The following is a 20,496-nucleotide window of genomic DNA, read 5'->3' as shown; positions in this document are numbered from 1 at the left end:
GGTTGGGTTATAAAAAAATATTCAAAACTTTGAACATCCCACAGAGCACCATTAAAGCCATTATTAAAAAATGGAAAGAATATGGCACCACAACATGTGTGATTGGAGTATCTGTCCATAGGACCACTTTAAGCCGTACACTCCGCAGAACTGGGCTTTACGGAAGAGTGGCCAGAAAAAAGCCATTGCTAAAGAAAAAAATAAGCAAGCACGTTTGGTGTTCACCAAAAGGCATGTGGGAGACTCCCCAAACATATGGAAGAAGGTACTCCGGTCAGATGAGACTAAAATTGAGCTTTTTGGCCATCAAGGAAAACGCTATGTCTGGCGCAAACCCAAGACCTCTCATCACCCTGAGAACACCTTCATCGGCAGGGACTAGAAAACTGGTCAGAATTGAAGGAATGATGGATGGCGCTAAATACAGGGAAATTCTTGAGGGAAACCTGTTTCAGTCTTCCAGAGATTTGAGACTGGGACGGAGGTTCACCTTCCAGCAGGACAATGACCCTAAGCATACTGCTAAAGCAACACTCGAGTGGTTTAAGGGGAAACATTTAAATGTCTTGGAATGGCCTAGTCAAAGCCCAGACCTCAATCCAATTGAGAATCTGTGGTATGACTTAAAGATTGCTGTACACCAGCGGATCCCATCCAACTTGAAGGAGCTGGAGCAGTTTTGCCTTGAAGAATGGGCAAAAATCCCAGTGGCTAGATGTGCCAAGCTTATAGATACATACCCCAAGAGACTTGCAGCTGTAATTGCTGCAAAAGGTGGCTCTACAAAGTATTGACTTTGGGGGGGGTGAATACTTATGCACGCTCAAGTTTTCTGTTTTTTTGTCTTATTTCTTGTTTGTTTCACAATAAAAAATATTTTGCATCTTCAAAGTGGTTGCATCTTAATGGTTGTAAGGCAACAAAATAGGAAAAATGCCAAGGGGGGGGGGTGGCCAATACTTTCGCAAGCCACTGTATCCTGAAAATATGGGTGGATGCTACTTGTGCTGTTGTGTCTTGACCTAAATGTGCTTCTCGTCTATTTTCTTTTATTTAAATAAAAAGAGTTATTTTATGTACTGATGTTTAAATTAAAGCATAAATATTTGGGGTAAAAAAAATTCCACTTCATTTTCATTCTGCACCACTCATCTAAGAACAACAGAACCATTAGCAACTTAGTGATTTACTTTAGCTTTCAAAAGCCAAGCTGTAATGGTTTCCAGTGAAGGGTCAAGTTGTATTTCTTGGTATCCACCCTTGCCTCATCAGTTCTCTGAAATGAAGACATGTTGGCTTACTTATATTTATATAGTCTCTACTTGTAACTGTTGTATACACATGGAGCCAAACAAGCTGCAACACGTCAGCCTCACTTTAAATGGAGTGCTTTTTTTTTCCAGTGGACCATCTGCAACCAACCAAAAATAAACCATGACCCAAATATAACTGATCCACCCGTAATCCTCGACAGTCAAGTCTGATTTTTGAAATGTTTCACAATCCAAATTCCACATGAAAAAGATACCGTATTTATGAAATATGTGTAATAGATTGTCTGCCATCTACCAAGAGAAACAAGCAAGTGAAAAGTTCTATTAAAGGAATAGTTGCATTGTGCAATGTAAATCACTCTGTTCTGTAAGTCATTAGTTATTTCTCTAACAAAGCTGTCAGTTCTGTCATATTTAATTCTTCATATATTATACTATATAGAAACTAACATGTAAAGTACTAAACTAAACGTTCTCAATTCTTCAATTTATAGCTTTGGATATTAATGCATATTAATATTGTGCCACCTCAAAAAAACGTAATTACAAGAAATAAAGGTCACTGGTGCTTAGTATTTAATAGATACATTAAAAAAAAAAAAAAACAATAATTCAGTAGTCTCCAGCTAAAAGAACACCCCATGGGAAGCAAAGTATTCTTTAAGACCCCGTTCACACTGCTGGGCCGGTCCAGGGCCTCCCCATATTTAGGTCTGCATCCCTGTTCACGTTTGCGTTTTTAAGGGAAGCGCCATAATCTACAAACAGCAATACACCATCACATACCAAATACACCTTGCTCAACAACATGCACATAATAAACCACTGCGGCCAGTAGACTAACATTAGCAATAATAATCACAATAACAGGCATTGAAATATTACAGTGAGGGTCACATCCTCACATGGTGCATCAACGGTCTTAGTCTTGGATGAGAACAGTATTTTATGTGTGTGTAAAAGCAAGCAGGTAAAAGAAATGATCGGCATTTTAATGTAAAGACGCACTTCTGTAGTTATGATATATCGTTGCATGCAAAATAAACAGTGGTGGCTGAATATGTCAAGTCACAGGCATTATTGACAGCCACAATCCTGCAGTTTTTATATTTATCACTTAGTTACGAAATAACATGAAGAAAATGTAATTGTGACAAATTAAGCATAATTATGAATGCACTGCAGCTTGTATATTATGTAAAAGAAACAACCTGAACGTTAACCTGCTGGAATTTTTAAAATGTAATATTTTTATAATTAAAGTTGTATGATGTAGAAATAATTACCATTCAATATTGATTCACTGCCATCTAGCCCTGTGCCATCTCAAATCGCAAGTGTGAATGGGGTCTAAGACGAAGTTGACCACCAGACACAATATGAATCAATCAATAAATAAATATAAGAACATAAGAACATAAGAAAGTTTACAAACGAGAGGAGGCCATTCGGCCCATCTTGCTCGTTTGGTTGTTAGTAGCTTATTGATCCCAAAATCTCATCAAGCAGCTTCTTGAAGGATCCCAGGGTGTCAGCTTCAACAACATTACTGGGGAGTTGAGTATTACTTGTCATGACGCACATGCATCAAAATATGAGATTAACCGAATACATAATAGAAAACCAATAGGCAAGTGTATGTTAATAAAGCATAATAAAGTAACAGACAATCTAACGTTAATAAACTGTCAAACTAAATTAATACAGAACCAGCAGCAGCTCTAGATTAATTATGAATACATGTACAGGAGCAATATTCAAGACAAGCACAACATTATTTAACAGAATGGTGAAGCAACTCACCAGAATGGGAAACGCAAATGGCTTGGCGACTTGGGTCTCATTCAAGTTTTTTTCAAGAGCTCCAACAATTTCCAACTTTTTGTAACAAGAGAAACAGTGATTGTGGCAATGTGGTTTGTGGTGCGCAGATGTAGAGGTGATGCAATGCTCCAACAATAACACACAGACAAAGTTCACAGTGCAAACAGTTCTTTTATTTTTATTTTTCCCAGTTTTGCACCGTTCAATATTAGCACTGGCAACTACACAGCAATGTGTTGTTTACATAGCGAAATAATCCTGGGTTTCAGTCCCGAAATAGTAATAAATGGCAATGTTCGGGCAGGGCTCTGTGTCCTTTCATGGTGCTCCTGTGCTGGTGGTGAATACACAGTGATTAGTCGCTTGGCGCAGTAGTTGTAATATGGGTTTTAATGCTGGTTTGACAGTGACAGCTCCCAGGTGTTTAGCCGTCTAATAATAACAGTTATAAACAAACAAAATACAGCACTCACAGGTATCTTATCTTTGAACTCCTTTCACAGGTCCACCTGTAACCATAACAAAGGATCAGATTGCTCGGCCACACACCCTACTATACCTTCAGTATACCCTTTGGTAATGAGTGCAATCACGTCTCCTCTAATCCATGACTGACACATTGCCTACCGCAGTAAGGCGCTGATGTCTAGTATTGTGGCTTCGCCCCTTTTGGATGGCTGACTTCCGATTGACCCTGGAATGAAGTGTCAAACCATCCAGTCCGGGGCACACTGTTCCTGTTATACCACGCCCCTACAGGTCAGGAGGGAGATTATTGACTAGGATTCATTTGCTCTCTATCACAGATATGACGATGGTTCTTGAAAGATTGAATAAACCAATCAGTGAGCCTCAAGACACTCTTGCGATGACAAAAGGTCAAATAAACTATTTTAAATCAAGTTTGATGATGATGAATTATCAGGTTCCAAAACAGTACTGTATTAGTTGTGAACGAATCACTATTGGTGCCAAGAAGGTGTTATTTCAAGCGAAGTTCCTGTTCCTTTAGCCAGAATTTACAATGGGAAAAATATGTTTCACCACAAGGGTGTTCTCTTAGGCAAAGTGTTCTCTTAGGGGGTGTTCCTATACATGGAGACTACAGTAATCAGAATACAATACTGCATGTAAAGAGGGCTAAGACTGTTAGTAGAAAAAGAACCTTTCTGCAGACTAAAATGTCCACTAAAATCTTCAGTATTTCTAGCAATTATAAAAAGGCTAACTGAGCCTTGAGGACGTTTAACCTATACAGTCCAGTATATCTGGAGGATCTTCTAATTTACTGCATTCTAGTTTTCCGTCTAGATCACTACAACATGTGGATTCCTGGTGAAGTTGCTCGTGCATTAGGGAGGTGTAATAACTGGAATTGCAAAACAGATGTAAAATTACAAATTGTTTCCCAGTCTAATCAAATTGTGAAGAGGGTAAAGCGCTTATAACGTGTGGTTTTAATTATTTGAAACAATAACCTGCTCATTTTCAGACAATCAAGGAAATGGCAACTCCTTTGTTAAGTTATTTAGGGGGACGACAACTCGGTTTCATCATTTAACTAAACTTCCTTCTCTGTCATAAAATCCCATTCCCTTCGTGATTAATTAGGGATTTCATTTCTGTGTGAAATTACGTTATTGCTCTGAGTTCAATAGTAATGAACACAATGTGTAAGCTTTAACTCTCCTGGGACCTTGTGCTTTTTTTTTTTCAACATATATTCTTTATCTTCATTATTTCCTTTGTGTTGTAAGTAAGGGGTGTGGGAGGATTGTATAGAAAAGCTGTTTATGTTGGACTACTTAGAAAAAGCCCTAGAGTTATATTTCAGAGAACTGATGACATTTTACATGTAATGATTGGAATTGGTTTATTTATTCCTTTTCCACATGAGCCAGTAATGATAAGAACATGAATAGAACAGTTCGGCAGTGCTTTATTGTTAAACCTACAAACATGACAAACTAAAGAGAAAGCAAGCAAGATCAGGGGTGTGCAATTTTTATCGCCTGTCTGGGACAAGTGTTGTGTGACAGACAAGTTTTGAACGAGGGACAACAAGTTTTTCCGTTATACTTTGCCCATTGGATAAATTTCCTATGTTCGTTCTGTTGCTAGAAAAACACTCTGGGCATATTTTCACAGAGACACCAAGTTTCTGAAAACTGAATTGTGGAAGCCTACCACCTACAGATCAACATTTTAGAAATTGTTTACATCCTACCCCATCAGTTCTGATTGGCTGTGGAAAAAGTTGATCTTCTATTGGTTACAAAGACCCAGAAATGGCTGCCAAGAGAGCCTCTGGCAAGTCACAGACTAATCTTTTAAACTTAAGGTATTATTTGCATTTTTTTTGTAAATTAACAAATAAGAGTGTAACAAAGTGCCCGCCCCTGTGTATATTATCTGTTATGTGTTGCGTGTGGTGTGTTTAAATGTTGGTGTATAGACATTGGTACACGGGATATAAACGGGTCTGTGTAACACGAGTGTTTAAAAATGTATATGTGTATTTAGGCACGAGGATTGCACAGCACTTCACGTGCAAGTAAAATGTAGTAATATGTGAGCATGGGGAATTGCACTTTATTAATTCACGTGCTGGGATTCAAGTGAATAATTAATTGGTAATTGAATCCCAGCACAATAGTATATATAGATGCACGTTGTCACATACTGGCGGTTGGGTGTTCGGTGAGCGGAGAACGGGATTGGAGACGGAGGAAATAAGCAGCAGCAGTAGTAGTAATAATAAGAGGAGAAAGTATCCGCTCACCGTGTTTGTCAGTGTCTGTCCGTGCACCGTTTTGTTAAGTTTAGTATGTTTTTGTTTGTCTATTTATTTTTGTTTAGAGTGCCTGTTTTTGTGTTTGTTTAAACCTTTTATTTTGTATTAAACCGGCGCCAACAGGCGTCTTCATCATTTCATTTCATCCGTCCTGTGTTTTGTGTATTTCATTCCCTTTCCTGGTTCTGACGCCGCCCACTTCGGCCGTCTCTGTGACACGTGGGGTCCTGCGTGGGATAAACAGCGCCTCCCAGCGTCAGACCAGGAGAGGTGTTTTGTCAAAAAAAAAATAAAAAAAATAAAGAAATGGAAGGCTGGAGCTGGAGAGATGGCTGCCAGGACCTGGAGGAGTTCCTTGGTGGTCTGGAGGACCAGGGCTGGTGCCTTGCCTGTGGGGAGTTTGGGCACCCGGTGGTGCGCTGCCCCTACCAGGAAGGAGAGGAGGAACTGCCGCAGGAGAGGAAGGTGAGGAGGTGGCAGAGAAGGGGAAAGGGGAAGAGGAAGGCAGAGGTCCCACCGCTGTCTCCACAGCCGCACCAGTCTCCTGCAAGGGAGGAAGAGCCGCACCAGTCCCCTGCAAGTGAGGGAGAGCCGCACCAGTCCCCTGTATCAAGGGGAGACTACACACCGCTCCCACCTCCACCACCAGGAGACTACAAGCCGTACAGGATGTAGTGCACTGCAATGGGCAGAAGCAGAGCAGCAGGAGCTGCCTCTGCCTCCTACACATCCAACGGCAGGCGCAGAGCAGCAGGAGCTGCCTCTGCCTCCGCCACCCGTCACCGGCAGGGGGAGAGCAGCAGGAGCTTCCTCCTGCATCCACCTCCATCAAGGGGGAGAGGAGCAGGAGCTGCCTCTCCCTTCACCACAAGGACCAGGACTAGATGCTGGCGGTCCTCAGCAGCCCTTGCATAGGCTGCTGAGGGAAGCACGGGGAAGAACCTCCCGGCTGCAGTGGCCGAAAAGAGGGCCAACACCCGCACCCCAGCTTGTCCTGACTGCCAGCCTCGCTTCGCCCAAGGATGCCAGCCTCGCTTCGCCCAAGGATGCCAGCCTCGCTTCGCCCAAGGATGCCAGCCTCGCTTCGCCCAAGGATGCCAGCCTCGCTTCGCCCAAGGATGCCAGCCTCGCTTCGCCCAAGGATGCCAGCCTCGCTTCGCCCAAGGATGCCAGCCTCGCTTCGCCCAAGGATGCCTCTGCATCGCCTGGGGTTGCCCGCCGCTCTGCATCGCCTGGGGTTGCCCGCCGCTCTGCATCGCCTGGGGTTGCCTGCCGCTCTGCATCGCCTGTGGTTGCCCGCCGCTCTGCATCGCCTGGGGTTGCCCGCCGCTCTGCATCGCCTGGGGTTGCCCGCCGCTCCGCATCACAGCCGGAAGTACTGTGGCCGGAACCCCACGAAGGGGAGCTGCCGGCCACGAAGAAGGGGGAGGAGGTCTGGAGACCGCCAACCCCAGCAGCTGCTTTCGCTGCGGAGGAGGAGGTCTGGAGACCGCCAACCCCAGCAGCAGTTTCGCTGCCGGAGGAGGGGGAGGAGGTCTGGAGACCGCCAACCCCAGCAGCAGTTTCTCTGCCGGAGATCGTGGGGGAGGTCCGGAGACCTGCTCCCTCTGCAGTTTCTTCCCTGCAGGAAGAACGGTGGTTGAAGCCCCACCAAGGGGAGCTGCCGGCGCCGAAGGAGGGGGAAGGTCAGGAGACCACACCCCAAGCAGCTTTTCCGCTGCTAGGACTACCCTGGCAGGAGAATGCTACCCTGCTGACAGCATTACGACCTGTGGGCCCCTGGAAGCCTCTGGTCCTGGCCAAGGACTTTGGGCGGGACTTTTGGGCTTTTAAGGGGGGAGGTGGCCATTGAGGCCATGTGTGCTTTGCACAGGGGGGGTATATGTAACAAAGTGCCCGCCCCTGTGTATATTATCTGTTATGTGTTTGCGTGTGGTGTGTTTATATGTTGGTGTATAGACATTGGTACACAGGATATAAACGGGTCTGTGTAACACGAGTGTTTTAAAATGTATATGTGTATTTAGGCACGAGGATTGCACAGCACTTCACGTGCAAGTAAAATGTATTAATATGTGAGCACGGGGAATTGCACTTTATTAATTCACGTGCTGGGATTCAAGTGAATAATTAATTGGTAATTGAATCCCAGCACAATAGTATATATAGATGCACGTTGTCACATACTGGCGGTTGGGTGTTCGGTGAGCGGAGAACGGGATTGGAGACGGAGGAAATAAGAAGCAGCAGTAGTAATAATAATAGAAGAGTATCTGCTCACCGTGTTTGTCAGTGTGTCTGTCCGTGCACCGTTTTGTTAAGTTTAGTCTGTTTTTGTTTGTCTATTTTTTTTGGCGTAGAGTGCCGTGTCCTGTTTTTTTCGTGTTTGTTAAACCTTTTATTTTGTATTAAACCGGCGCCAACAGGCGTCTTCATCACTTCATTTCATCCGTCCTGTGTTTTGTGTATTGCCTTACCTTTCCTGGTTCTGACGCCGCCCACTTCGGCCGTCTCTGTGACAACAAGTCATGACAGTTTTCCTTAACAACTTGGACTGTAAATGTTTCCGTGCGTTAGATCGTTTGTCCCCAACCCCCCCCCCCAAAAAAAAAACAAAAACACCATATCGCGCTAAGGTATTAGCTGGTTAGAATAAATTCAGCTGTGTAAAACTGTCTACTTTGTGGTCAAGCGTTGGGATGTTTATTACAACATTTTTTTTTTAACTACTACTGCTTAATTTATGACAAACTTATGACGAATTAATATATATAGTATATTAGATATATATATCTATATTAAAATAATCTAAAATATTAAACTGTAAATGTGGATAATGTATAAATAATCACAACTAAGCCCGATATTTATGCAATTATCATTTACAATTACATATTGTTTTAACGATTTTTGTGCGCTGTTCAAGATGTGTTCACAAACAAAAAAAAGTAGAAAAACAGTAAAACAAAATTGCAGAAAAACTTGACAAGTTCTACACAAGTCCTTTAAAAATCTAGGGTTCAGCAATTACAAAATTGAAAGAACGTCAAGAGAAGTCTGAATTCAAGAAAGCAGCAGTAACAGTTGTATCAGTGATGAAACAAACTAAAACAACTGTACAGCAGGAGTCGAATTCAGCTTATAAAGAAAGAGTGGAAAAAAAAAAAAAAAAACTGGGAAAAGCTATTTTTATATTTGAATAACTCCAAGTGTTAATTGTTATGTTGTACTCTTAGTATGTTACTTAAATTTACTAAGAAATGTGTTCCAAACTGCACTGAAAGGAACACATCCTTGAAGGATGTCATACAGTTGTTTACACCTTTTGTGTATCTTGACGAATTTAGTGACTGTCAAGCTACAAGGCTAGATCTGCCCCTGTTAATCACTAATTGATTGATTGTGTTCACTGTTAAATAAAACCAGAATCCTTCAAGTTATATGCTACTTTCGTGAGTGTGTTTTGTGCAACGGGGAGGGGGCAAGTAGATTTTTCTAACATTTTGTTCCTTGGACAAGAAGTTTTTTTTTTCATAAACATCCTCTTTGTATTGTAGTCAGTACTTGAATAGATCTCATATACTGTATATACGTTGTCCAGGCAGTCAAAGATTCTTATTTGGAGAATTGATTAACTTTAAAAAAAAAAAAAAAAATTGATATTAGTACATTACAGTTTAAAATACAGTCAGCCCTCTTTATACTGCTTGGTAAAGAACAATGAGCAAAAATGGGCATTAAGTGAGGGTCCATAAAAAAAAAAAAAAAAAAAAAAACAATCACACACACGCGTCCTGGAACACGGTATTAAGTTTGCAAAACACAACTTATTGAATATGCAAACGTTTTGTTTTTTTAACTTATACAACTACAGGATCTCCAGGCCATTTAAATAAAGCATTAATCTTTTTAAAAATAGTGGCGTTTTATCACCTTTTTCCACCTGTATTAAACATACATGGTTACTTTTAATGAACAGTTTAAACTTTTTTTTTTTTTTTTTAATTTTACTATTGTGCACGTGTCAGTAACACTGAACTTATTACCTGGTTCAAACACCGTGCTGACATAACCCCTCGGACGATTCATGATAGGGGAAACAAGCTTACTACGAGTAGATAAATTGTTAAAGTTTCTTTAAATGAAAAGATTGTCGTAACAAAAAATACGGCCGTTAAAAAAAAACAAAACAAAAAAAAACCATTGAATATGTACAAGCAAACACTTTTTTTGGGAGTGGGAGTGTTGATGACATTGGGATGAACGACCACTTAACAACGAACTGTGAAAGCAAGTCAAAGGTTAACTGTATAACTTTGTTGTTTTAATTGGCCATGATTACTTCGCTGGCGCTACAATTATACAATATATAATAAATGTATTACAATATATTTCCGTTTGCTTGGCTTGGGAAGTTGGTGGATGGCGGACAGCGGGATGGCAATATAACGGGTAAAAAGAGCTATAAACTGTTTTTATATGGTGACATTTGTTCATAGAGAATAGTTGCCGGTATGTGAGGGTGGCATTATAAATGGGGGCGGTATAACTGTACATTGTGATGAAGCCAATAAGTTAATAATCTTCATACTTTATATAATCATGTATTTTGTTTATTTTTTAAAATCTAATTACCTTTTAAATAAATTACATGTGGATTAGGGATGTAAATATCGTTTAATAGAAAATTGTTTATATAATTGTTGTATAGAAAACTACTTGATTTCTATCGCTTAACCGTTTAACCGTAGTTACATCATTGCACGAAATACCCTTTAAATAAATACCCTTTCCACATATATTTTGTCACGGATTGACATTTGTTTAGAGTACAAATCCTCTTTAATTACATCACGATTGTATCACACTGACGATGATATCGCCATCATAGTTAATCTTAATCCACTGAAGGGGACACTGGTTTCACATAAAATAAAACACCATTAAAAATAATAATAATACACGTTACCATCCCATAAACTTAGTGTAGCTTTACAAGATTCTTGAATCCATGCTATGAATCCATTTTAAAAGCAAGTACGAAAAAACCAAGACTTTTCTTCATTGCTTGAAATGACCACAGATAAACTGCAACTTTAACAAACTGTGCCCACAACCACTGCACTAAAACATAAAAAAAAAAAAAAAAATTAAAAACTAAACCACAGTGCTCACAAAAGATGAACAAAAATGTAATCTATTCTCAAACAGTAAAAAAAAATAAAATTACAAATGTGTCTCAGCTGCCATGGTTTACGCGATCGCACCACAAGGTCAGCTTCTTGATCCAGCTTTCGATTTTGTCAGTGAGAGAAGAGATACGTATATCTCATCCTTGGGTTGATGTGTTAAGAATATTGACGTGATCAAAAATATCTGCAAAGCAATCCATTTAGCACAAGCTTTTCCGGTTCTTTTTCTTTTTTTGTACTGTGCCGTATATACAGTGTCTACTTTAATCATCATCATCATGTCCTTTGCGCTCGTAATAATACATTTTTATTAAATCATCTAAATTTGTGGTTTCAGTTTGTTTCGTAACAAAATATTGATAGAATCAAAAGCGACTGAAATCACAACGTTTTTTTCTTATTCCATCAAAAAGAAATGCATGACTTAAGAGATCACAATCAAGACCTTTTGAGTCACCATTCAAGTGATGACTTTGCAGTTTATTTGAAAGCAAAAATATTATGTCAGATTTTAGACATTTACTGAAATGTAATTATACATTGGAGGGAATTATGTAAGTAAAAACAGTACACTTTTGCGGCGAGAGCTGTCCTGAACATTCTTGTGGCTGATCCTGCAGTAATAAAGTCAGATTACGGTTATTTTGCAAAGATTTACAAATACATACACATACACATTTAAATCGTACTTTATATATGAAACATATGGGACCCGTACAAAATGTTTCTTTCCCAAAACATTCTTTTGTTTAAATATTTTGTTGGTATTGCTGAAGACTTTTTTTAGGGACTGTCATTGAAACGTACACAGCCATTCCTCACTCTCTTAACTTTAGCGAGGAAGGGTTCAAGCTGGTTCTTTCTTTTTAACTGAACCAGTGAAAATATCAAATTATTTACTATCCCTGTGTGTGTGTGTGTGTGTGTGTGTGTGTGTGTGTGTGTATATGTGTGTGTGTGTGTGTTTGTCACACTGCAAACAGGATCCCAAGAGAGTGGATTTGGTCCAGGTGCCCCAGCAGGTTCGGGAGGTAAAACCAATAAGGCTCGAGCAGACACCTGCAGGACTGTCCTTTGTCGTCCAAGAGGCACTAGCCTGCTCACATCCAACATCCACTCCCAAGATCCTGGGTGTAAAGAGGCGATTGGCTTTACTATGAAAAGAACACTCGCTGACTGTCAGTTCTCCAGAGCAGCCATGGAGTGATCCTGAGGAATCAGAAGACATGCTAACTTGGGAAGAAAAACTGGGGTAAAAAAAAGTATTCCCCCACAAAGTACAACTCCTGTTTGAAACTTGTGGATGCAACTCTACCTTGTTAACGAAGTGGTGACTTGTCACTTGGTTGGAATAACTGCTGCAGGTTGTGGATATCCAGACATTTAACAGCAGCTACTAACAAGACTTGCAATACTGCTCAAGCATTTTTACAATTGTGGATGAACTTTATTGTAAACTGAGGTGCAAAATGATTGAACCATATTTTTCATGAAGTATCACGATAGAGGGTAGATGCTTAGGACCACTGTGGTGTTATCTATGCACCGGTTATTGACAGTGTATGTCTCAGTCTCTGTAGATGGCAATATGTTGGGTGCTTTTCCTGGGTGAAGTAAATTGAATTTTTTCAGCATATTAACTGTATTTTTCATAAAAATGATTAATTAATTTTGTATGGCTACAAACATACTTGTTCCTGAAGCTGAGAGACAAGAGAGTGATTAATGTGAATGAATCCCTTGGCTGAGGAAAAAAAAAATCAGGCTGCTCTAAAAACAAACAAACCCATCAAAAAAAAAAGATTCCATAGTACAAAAATACAGAAGCTAATTTTAAGAAAAAAATGTTTCTGTTTGAAATGTATTCTTGCGAATGTTGGCTGCTCAGACTCTGCAAAATTACATCTGGAATTTCTTATACATGATTTATCATACAACAACAGTGCAATATAAGGACTGCTTTTAAAGTACTGTTTTTGAAGACGGTTAAACATTCTCTAAGATTAAACAATTCTCAAAATTAACTTAAAGATTTGTGATATGGATGACAATTTCTATTCTATATAGACATATGTTTTAACAACAGTGTTATTTAAAAAGTTTTCTTCCAGGACAACCTTGTACTTGGCTTGAGATGAGTCCCATTTTCAGCTTTGCCCAACACCTGGTCATCTAATGATTAGATGGAGACCTGGAGAGGCCTACAAGCCACAGTGTCTCGCACCCACTGTGAAATGTGGTGGAGGATCGGTGATGATCTGGGGGTGCTTCAGCAAGGCTGGAATCGGGCAGCTTTGGCATGAATCAAGCCAAGTACAAGGTTGTCCTGGAAGAAAACTTGCTTCCTTCTGCTCTGACAATGTTCCCCAACTCTGAGGATTGGTTTTTCCAGCAGGACAATGCTCCATGCCACACAGCCAGGTCAATCAAGGTGTGGATGGAGGACCACCAGATCAAGACCCTGTCATGGCCAGCCCAATCTCCAGACTTGAACCCCATTGAATACCTCTGGAATGTGATCATGAGGAAGATGGATGGTCACAAGCTATCAAACAAAGCCGAGCAGCTTGAATTTTTGCGCCAGGAGTGGCATAAAGTCACCCAACATCAATGTGAAAGACTGGTGGAGAGCATGCCAAAATGCATGAAAGCTGTGCTTGAAAATCAGGGTCATTCCACCAAATATTGATTTCTGAACTCTTCCTAAGTTAAAACATTAGTATTGTGTTGTTTAAAAATGAATCTGAACTTATTTTCTTTGCATTATTCGAGGTCTGACAACACTGCATCTTTTTTGTTATTTTGACCAGTTGTCATTTTCTGCAAATAAATGCTCTAAATGACAATATTTTTATTTGGAATTTGGGAGAAATGTTGTCAGTAGTTTATAGAATAAAACAAAAATGTTCATTTTACCCAAACACATACCTATAAATAGTAAAACCAGAGAAACTGATAATTTTGCAGTGGTCTCTTAAATTTTTCCAGAGCTGTATATCTAATCTCCTCCAGCAAAAACTTCAGAATGAAATGTTAGCAATAGCCATTTAAAAAAAATAAGAGATTGTTTACACTGAAAAGGTGTCCTGGGTTGTGATGCCGCCATTCAGTACTTTTAGAGTTCTTTTGAAAATGTCATATTTCAAATGAGGACTCCTAACATATATTGTATTCATGGTTTAACATTGAACCCTATGCCCCCCTCTGATAAATTTGACTTCAATTATCACACTGCTCAGCAATTATGTATTAAAATAGAGCAGTATAATTTTGACAGAACTTGATGAAATTTGTATGGTTTTCATTGGCTACCAAAAAAATTATATAAAATTAGCAATCCCAAGGGTAATACAGTATTTTTGAAAGTGAAAAAAAAATCGTAATGTAAACTAATACACCAAGGCTGTTTAGCCAATAGAAATATAATAAAATATTCCAGTTTTGTGAGCAGTCAAAATTAATTTCAGTTGGGTTTATTTTTGTGATAAAGCCTTCAGGGTGGGGTGAGGGTGCAGTAAGTATAAGGGCTTTGATAATTCCACTCAATCTTGACAGATGGATATGATTGCTCTGTGGTGTGCAACTTTTCCTCTGGTTTCTTGGAGAGATAGTTGTGGGGGTGTTGGCACACACTGCCATTTCCATAGGTCATCACTTTGGTTCCAGGGTTTTAGTTAAGGTTTCCTCTTGGTCCTGGTTCCAAACCCACAGATTCGAGGTTCTTAGTGACAGTTCTGAAAGAAGAAAAAAAAAACACTGTTGTCATACATAATAACATTGTATGCAATCCTGGTTTCCCTGGAGGTTTTAAATATTAACAAATGATGATGAATAAATATTTAAATAAACAGAGCCATCGTCCAAAATAAATAGTACATCTGTTTTTCAAAGTCTGATGTAGCCTTTTCTGCAGCTGTAATACAATATACAACACTTCACACGGTTATAAACTTGAAGAACATACCAGGCAAGAAAGAAACACAAAGAAAAAATTTTATAGCTGACAACTGCTGAAACTTATTTCTCTTATTTCAGATTTTCAGCTTTAAAGTAAATATTTGTTGGTGTGGATGTTTAATAAAACAGCTTACCTTTGTTTTGTTTAACATTCCTATTTGAATAATTTATTTAGGTTTAGATATGCAATTTTAGCATGAAACTAAGTAAGCCTGTCTCCTCACAGAATGGAACCAAAATATCTGCATCAGACATGGCTGTGCAATGTTTCTTACTCTGACGTAATGTTTTCCTGACTCCAAGCAGAGCCACGGTGGTCACCTGTAAATTGACCCCTTAGCAATCAGGTGGATGTGTCCAAAACTCAGGTACCATAGTTTATTGCCAGACAGATAAGCTAAACATCTCTTCAGCCATGTAAAAACGTGTGGCAGCACCTGTGTCCAAAATAACACTTTATTAAAATAATAAATATGTATATTATTGTGAAAGGGTAGCATTGTAGCAAGACTGGATGCCACCAGGAAGGAGGCTCGGAGTCAGGAAGCTGCAGTTAAAGTGCAGAGGTGCACATTTATTAACACACACAAAAAAAAGGCTTCAACAAAATAATTTAAACAAAACACTCCTTATTGTCCAGGCGATGAATCCACCTTCACAGAACCCTCTTTCCAAACAAAGGATTTAGTTCCCTTTTTATACCATGTGGCTGGGACTTGATTAATGAACAATTATTCAATCAAGACCCAGCCACATTCCAAAGGTGTATCTCGCAGGGATGGCATTAACCCCATCCCTGCCAAACAAATGCTTAAATTCTTAAAATAATGTCCATGCTGAAATTGCATATACAAGCCTAAAAAAACTATTCAAAGTAATGGGAATATTAAACATAACAAATGTAAGCTTTTATTAAACTTCCACACAAATAATTGTTTATTTTTATTTATTTGGGTTTTTGATATGATATTATTTTCGGAATGCATTACTTTAATATTGGACATTTTATTAGTAAAACAAATTAAAATAATCCCTTTGGTGATTCAAGTTCTTATGCACAGTTTTTTTTGACAGCAAGGTCAAGAAAAATGTTTCTTCCAATATAATGCCTTTTGTGGATAGCATGTGGAGAAGGGGAAATTATCGCTCTGTTTCTAAAATCACAAATGGAGGGTTTTGGGTGTTTGTGTTAGTAGGGAAGATTAGCCCTCTGTTGGGATTAGTGCAATTCCTCATCGCTGACAAAATGTATGAAATAATCAGAGTGTAATGAAATGTTACACCTATCCCACCACAGGGAGAAGGTTTCCACTGTGAAGTAGCATGTCTAGAAGGGTCACATAAGATACTTCCATAGCTACAAAACACAATAATGTCTACATGTGCTGCACATAACAATGTACCGTTTGGATATATTTCATGTTTCTCCCTACATTTCATCTGCTTAGGAAGATTATGTACTCCTAATGATGACCTCTATCATTTGTGCTGTATATCCAGCTGCAATCCCCAGCTCCTTATGAGCCAGCCTCAGTATAAACAGAAGGTAAAGCAGCACACCTGTAGCTCACCTGCTTACAAGAGCAGTGGTTCCTGTATTAGAGTTTTATACACTTGCCCATTTCAAATACACCTGTGATTTCGCACAGCCGTGTTTATATGCTGGTAACACGTTCAGCTGTTAGAATTATATTTTGGATCGCAGGGCTGAAAACGTTTTTAAAATGGGTGACATCACCCTTTTAGTGATGACTGTGGGATGGCTAGAGAGCAGACAACCTTTAAATTACAGAAGACGTTTCCTTTATTTGCACAAAAAAAATAGCATGCAATTTTATGGCTCTTGACAGTAAATTCAAAAATTTAACTTAACATCCATCGGGTGATCATTTTCTGAAGTCAGTTACACGTAATGTTCACTGGTTAAGTAAAAAACTGTTCAAGATGAATGTTAAGGCAGCTTCAGTCGCCATACTGAACTGAGTGGGATTTAAGTGCCAGCATACTACTGTACTAGCAACATTATAGATTCCAAATGTGCAGATGGAAGGAGGAATGTTTTGAGGACTAAATGTTAAGTTTTTATGCTTTGTCCAAACTGACAAGCCATTAACTTGTAAACTAAAATGATTGCTATAAGAAAAGAAAATGGCAGTGACAATACTGTTTGTCACAAAATTGCTGTCCTGTGTTGTGTTCTTCTTGATATATGTTACAGTTGCCAGCAGTGCCAGAGCGAATCTCCATCCCCAGAGTCATCTCTGCCTTATGAGTCAGGATGCAGCCTAAGTCATTACATCGCCTTAGTTTTATTTATCAGTGGTTTTTAATAATGTAATGGTAAATTAGAAAATGCAGTAAGAAAATTAATAAAATTTCAGAACAAAAGGAAAATAGGAACTTGGTGTAATTATAATATAATGTCTTACCTTTTCTCGATTCCTAGCCATTCCCACTATACGCAAAACAATTATATACCAAATAGAAGACAGGGGTTAATTAAAGTTTGTCGTTTTACAATTGCTTTTCTGACACATTTTTGCATAAAACACCTTATAAAATTGTACCACGGTGTAAAAGTAAAATATCAAATGAATAAATGAGTTATCCTTTTTTTGTACTGCAATTCGGGGATTTATTTTATTTTAAATCTTATTTTCTTGGATTTTCTTTTGTAAATATTATGCATGATTTTAATTATTAATATATTTGGAACAAATAATAAAGCCTAAGGCAACACACATTAGGTAATCAGTGTTTATTTGTGTATTTCAGAATCCCATCCATTGTCATTACCAGTGAAAGTCATGCACAGTGCATCGGAAAGCTATGTCAGCCCAGAGGAGAGAATGAAAGAATTAATTGCACTAGTGTGGAACACTGTCAAACATCTCACATTGCAGGTAAACATGAATGAATTTCATGGAAAAGGAACAACCAGCGTTTTTGAATGGTGAAGTGGTCTTTTGTAATAAGATTAAAACATTTTAACTCATTTTAAACAAATACATATATAATATTGTGGAAGGGGTGTGGGTAATTCACTGACCAGGAGACAGACAGGTGTAATTGAAAACACCACACAGGTGCCCAGTTTTATTTTTAGGCCAGTTCTTATTTTTCCCCGGCAGAGGGCACTGTTGGCCGTGGGCTGCCTATCAACGATGATAGACAGCACCACGGAAATACCACAGCTGGTAAGTGAACAGCAAGTGCACTCGCAGGTGCTCAAAGAAATAATAATGAAAACAGAAGGCGAAAAGAACAAGGGAAAATAAAACAGTAATAAAACTACAAATAAAAGGTGCTGTACTTGGCAGCGTTATCCCGGTCGCCGCTACCCGCACGACCCGGATCACCGTCCTACTCTGTCAGCTCCCTGCCTGCTCTAAACAATAGTTTGGGGTCTGCCCAAGGGTTCCCCGCTGTCACTCTCTGACTTGTTCGCTGTTCTCAGCTGGTCTCTCCGTCCTCGACCAGCGCTTCCGCACACACACAGCGCGTCTACAAAGGCAGACCTGAGGAAACAGCAGAGCATTTATAGGGCTAGCAATCTGCCAAGACTCGCCTCTCAGCCATTCAGAGAGGGGGAAAGTCCACACACCTACTTTCCCACCTCCCCGTGTCACTGCCGTGACTCACAGGCGGTTGTTGGAAGGCTGCCGCCCTCTTCCTGCAGTACTGTGAACACGCCAGCAGAGTCAGCACAAATCTCTGCCTGCTACAAATATGTAAAAGCTTAAACTTTTAGATGTCATATACTAATCTTTTAGGCATTTATTTTTTCATATATATGCAGTGCTCCCTACTGTACAAATAACCACAACAATTCAGTGGATTTTTGTGCTGTTGATAAAAACAGAAAGTTGTTGTAGGTTTATTTAAAGAAAAGCATGGTCTAATTTTCACAGATTAATAACAAATACCAATTTCTGTTAAATGTGTTTATGTTGAGAGTGTGATATTTTTGTATTGTGCAAAATGAAAACCTCTAATGTCTGTTGAAGACAAACCGTCTCAGGCACTCATTATGTCATACATAGAGAGTGTAATGTAAAAGCTGGTGAAGTAAGTCCATCTCAGGAATGCAGTAGTTCATCACTAAAAGTAAGTTACTGTATGGTCATAGGTGAAGTTGACTCCAGCAACTTCTTAATCAATTTGACATGCAAAAAAATTCTCCAGAGCAATCGTTCATCGGGCAACAGATGTTGCACCCCCACAACAAAGCAGGGGTGGTTGAATCCATTTTTAAGTCACTGTAGTGCAGTGCTCCCTGTAGTGTATCATATCCTTTCTGATTGGGATGGGTTCCACCAATAACATACATCTCCTGTCCATTGACGAGTGTCCAGAGATTGAAGTTTGAAGAGCACAGGCTAAACTGCACACATATTCTTTGACCTCCCCAATGCTCGAATGATCCTGGGCAGTTGCATTTTAGAAAAGGTTCTGATTTATAAGAATAACAGAATATCTAAATGCCTGTTGGTAATACACGTTTTCCAGTCATGAAAATAACCATCCTTGTAAGATCGTCATTGCCTGCTACAATGTGGGAGGTGTTCATCATAAGTAGGAACCTGCTTAAAAATTACACCAGACCAGGGATGCATAATATTTAGTTTTGTGTGGGGTAAACTCAATTTGATGTATTCATACTCATGTTGAATTACTGCAGACGGGGGCAACAGGAAGTTTAAGCTGTCTGGGTGGATGGTACGATATGAGGTCTAGCTGCTAAGGAAATATTTTATAGTATACTTTGTATTTTATTGTATTTAAATAGAATACAATAACTTTCTTTTGAATTAAAATGGTTTTTGTTCACGTTCAGCCTTAAAGATATTTTGGTTTGTTGTTTTTTTGACACAGAAGACATAAAAAAGAAAATGTTTCGCTTTAAATAAACATCACCACAGTTGATGTTATACATTATAGCGGCACACAGAAAGAAAATGCAATTTCTTAATTAAAATCATAATCGTCAACATGTATTTTTAGAGTGTTAAGATCACCATGCGTGTGAACCTATTAATCAATCCTGGGTGAACTTTCTTGTATTAAAAGTACAGCTGTACTGATAGTTCAAAGTCTGCATGTCAAACTTTCTGCTATGAAAACAACACGAAAAACATTGCAAAATGTGTTTTTAGTGGACCAATTTCTATTTTGCAAGCTGAAATAAATATTTGTGTTTAACAGCAATGTTCAGTGTCTTCACTCACTTTTAACATGGTCTTGCTTAGGTACAGAAACATGCTAAGAAACAATATTATAAGAACTGCTCCAAAGCATTACAGTATATATAAAAATTTAGATTGGAATTGGTGTATATTTAAATTAAACATTACTGTATGCTGGTTATTATTATACCAATATACAAGTTCCCTTGCTAGAGGGATGTGTCAACTTAATGTTTAAACTGCAGTTAGTCTTGTTTCAAAAATAGTCT

General features: G+C 39.0%; 1 long non-coding RNA gene across 1 annotated transcript in view; it reads left to right on the top strand.

Annotated features, from left to right (window-relative positions):
* LOC121313237 overlaps positions 1-17,938 on the top strand; it is a 36,413-nt gene extending 18,475 nt beyond the window's left edge. The window contains exon 3 of the long non-coding RNA XR_005949953.1: positions 17,817-17,938. This is a non-coding gene — a long non-coding RNA (uncharacterized LOC121313237). The remainder of the gene's footprint in view (positions 1-17,816) is intronic.
* The last annotated feature ends 2,558 nt before the right edge of the window (positions 17,939-20,496 follow it).

Source organism: Polyodon spathula, chromosome 3, assembly GCF_017654505.1.
Source record: "Polyodon spathula isolate WHYD16114869_AA chromosome 3, ASM1765450v1, whole genome shotgun sequence".
In the NCBI taxonomy this organism is placed as follows: Eukaryota; Metazoa; Chordata; class Actinopteri; order Acipenseriformes; family Polyodontidae; genus Polyodon; species Polyodon spathula.
This window is presented reverse-complemented; position numbering and strand designations above follow the sequence as displayed.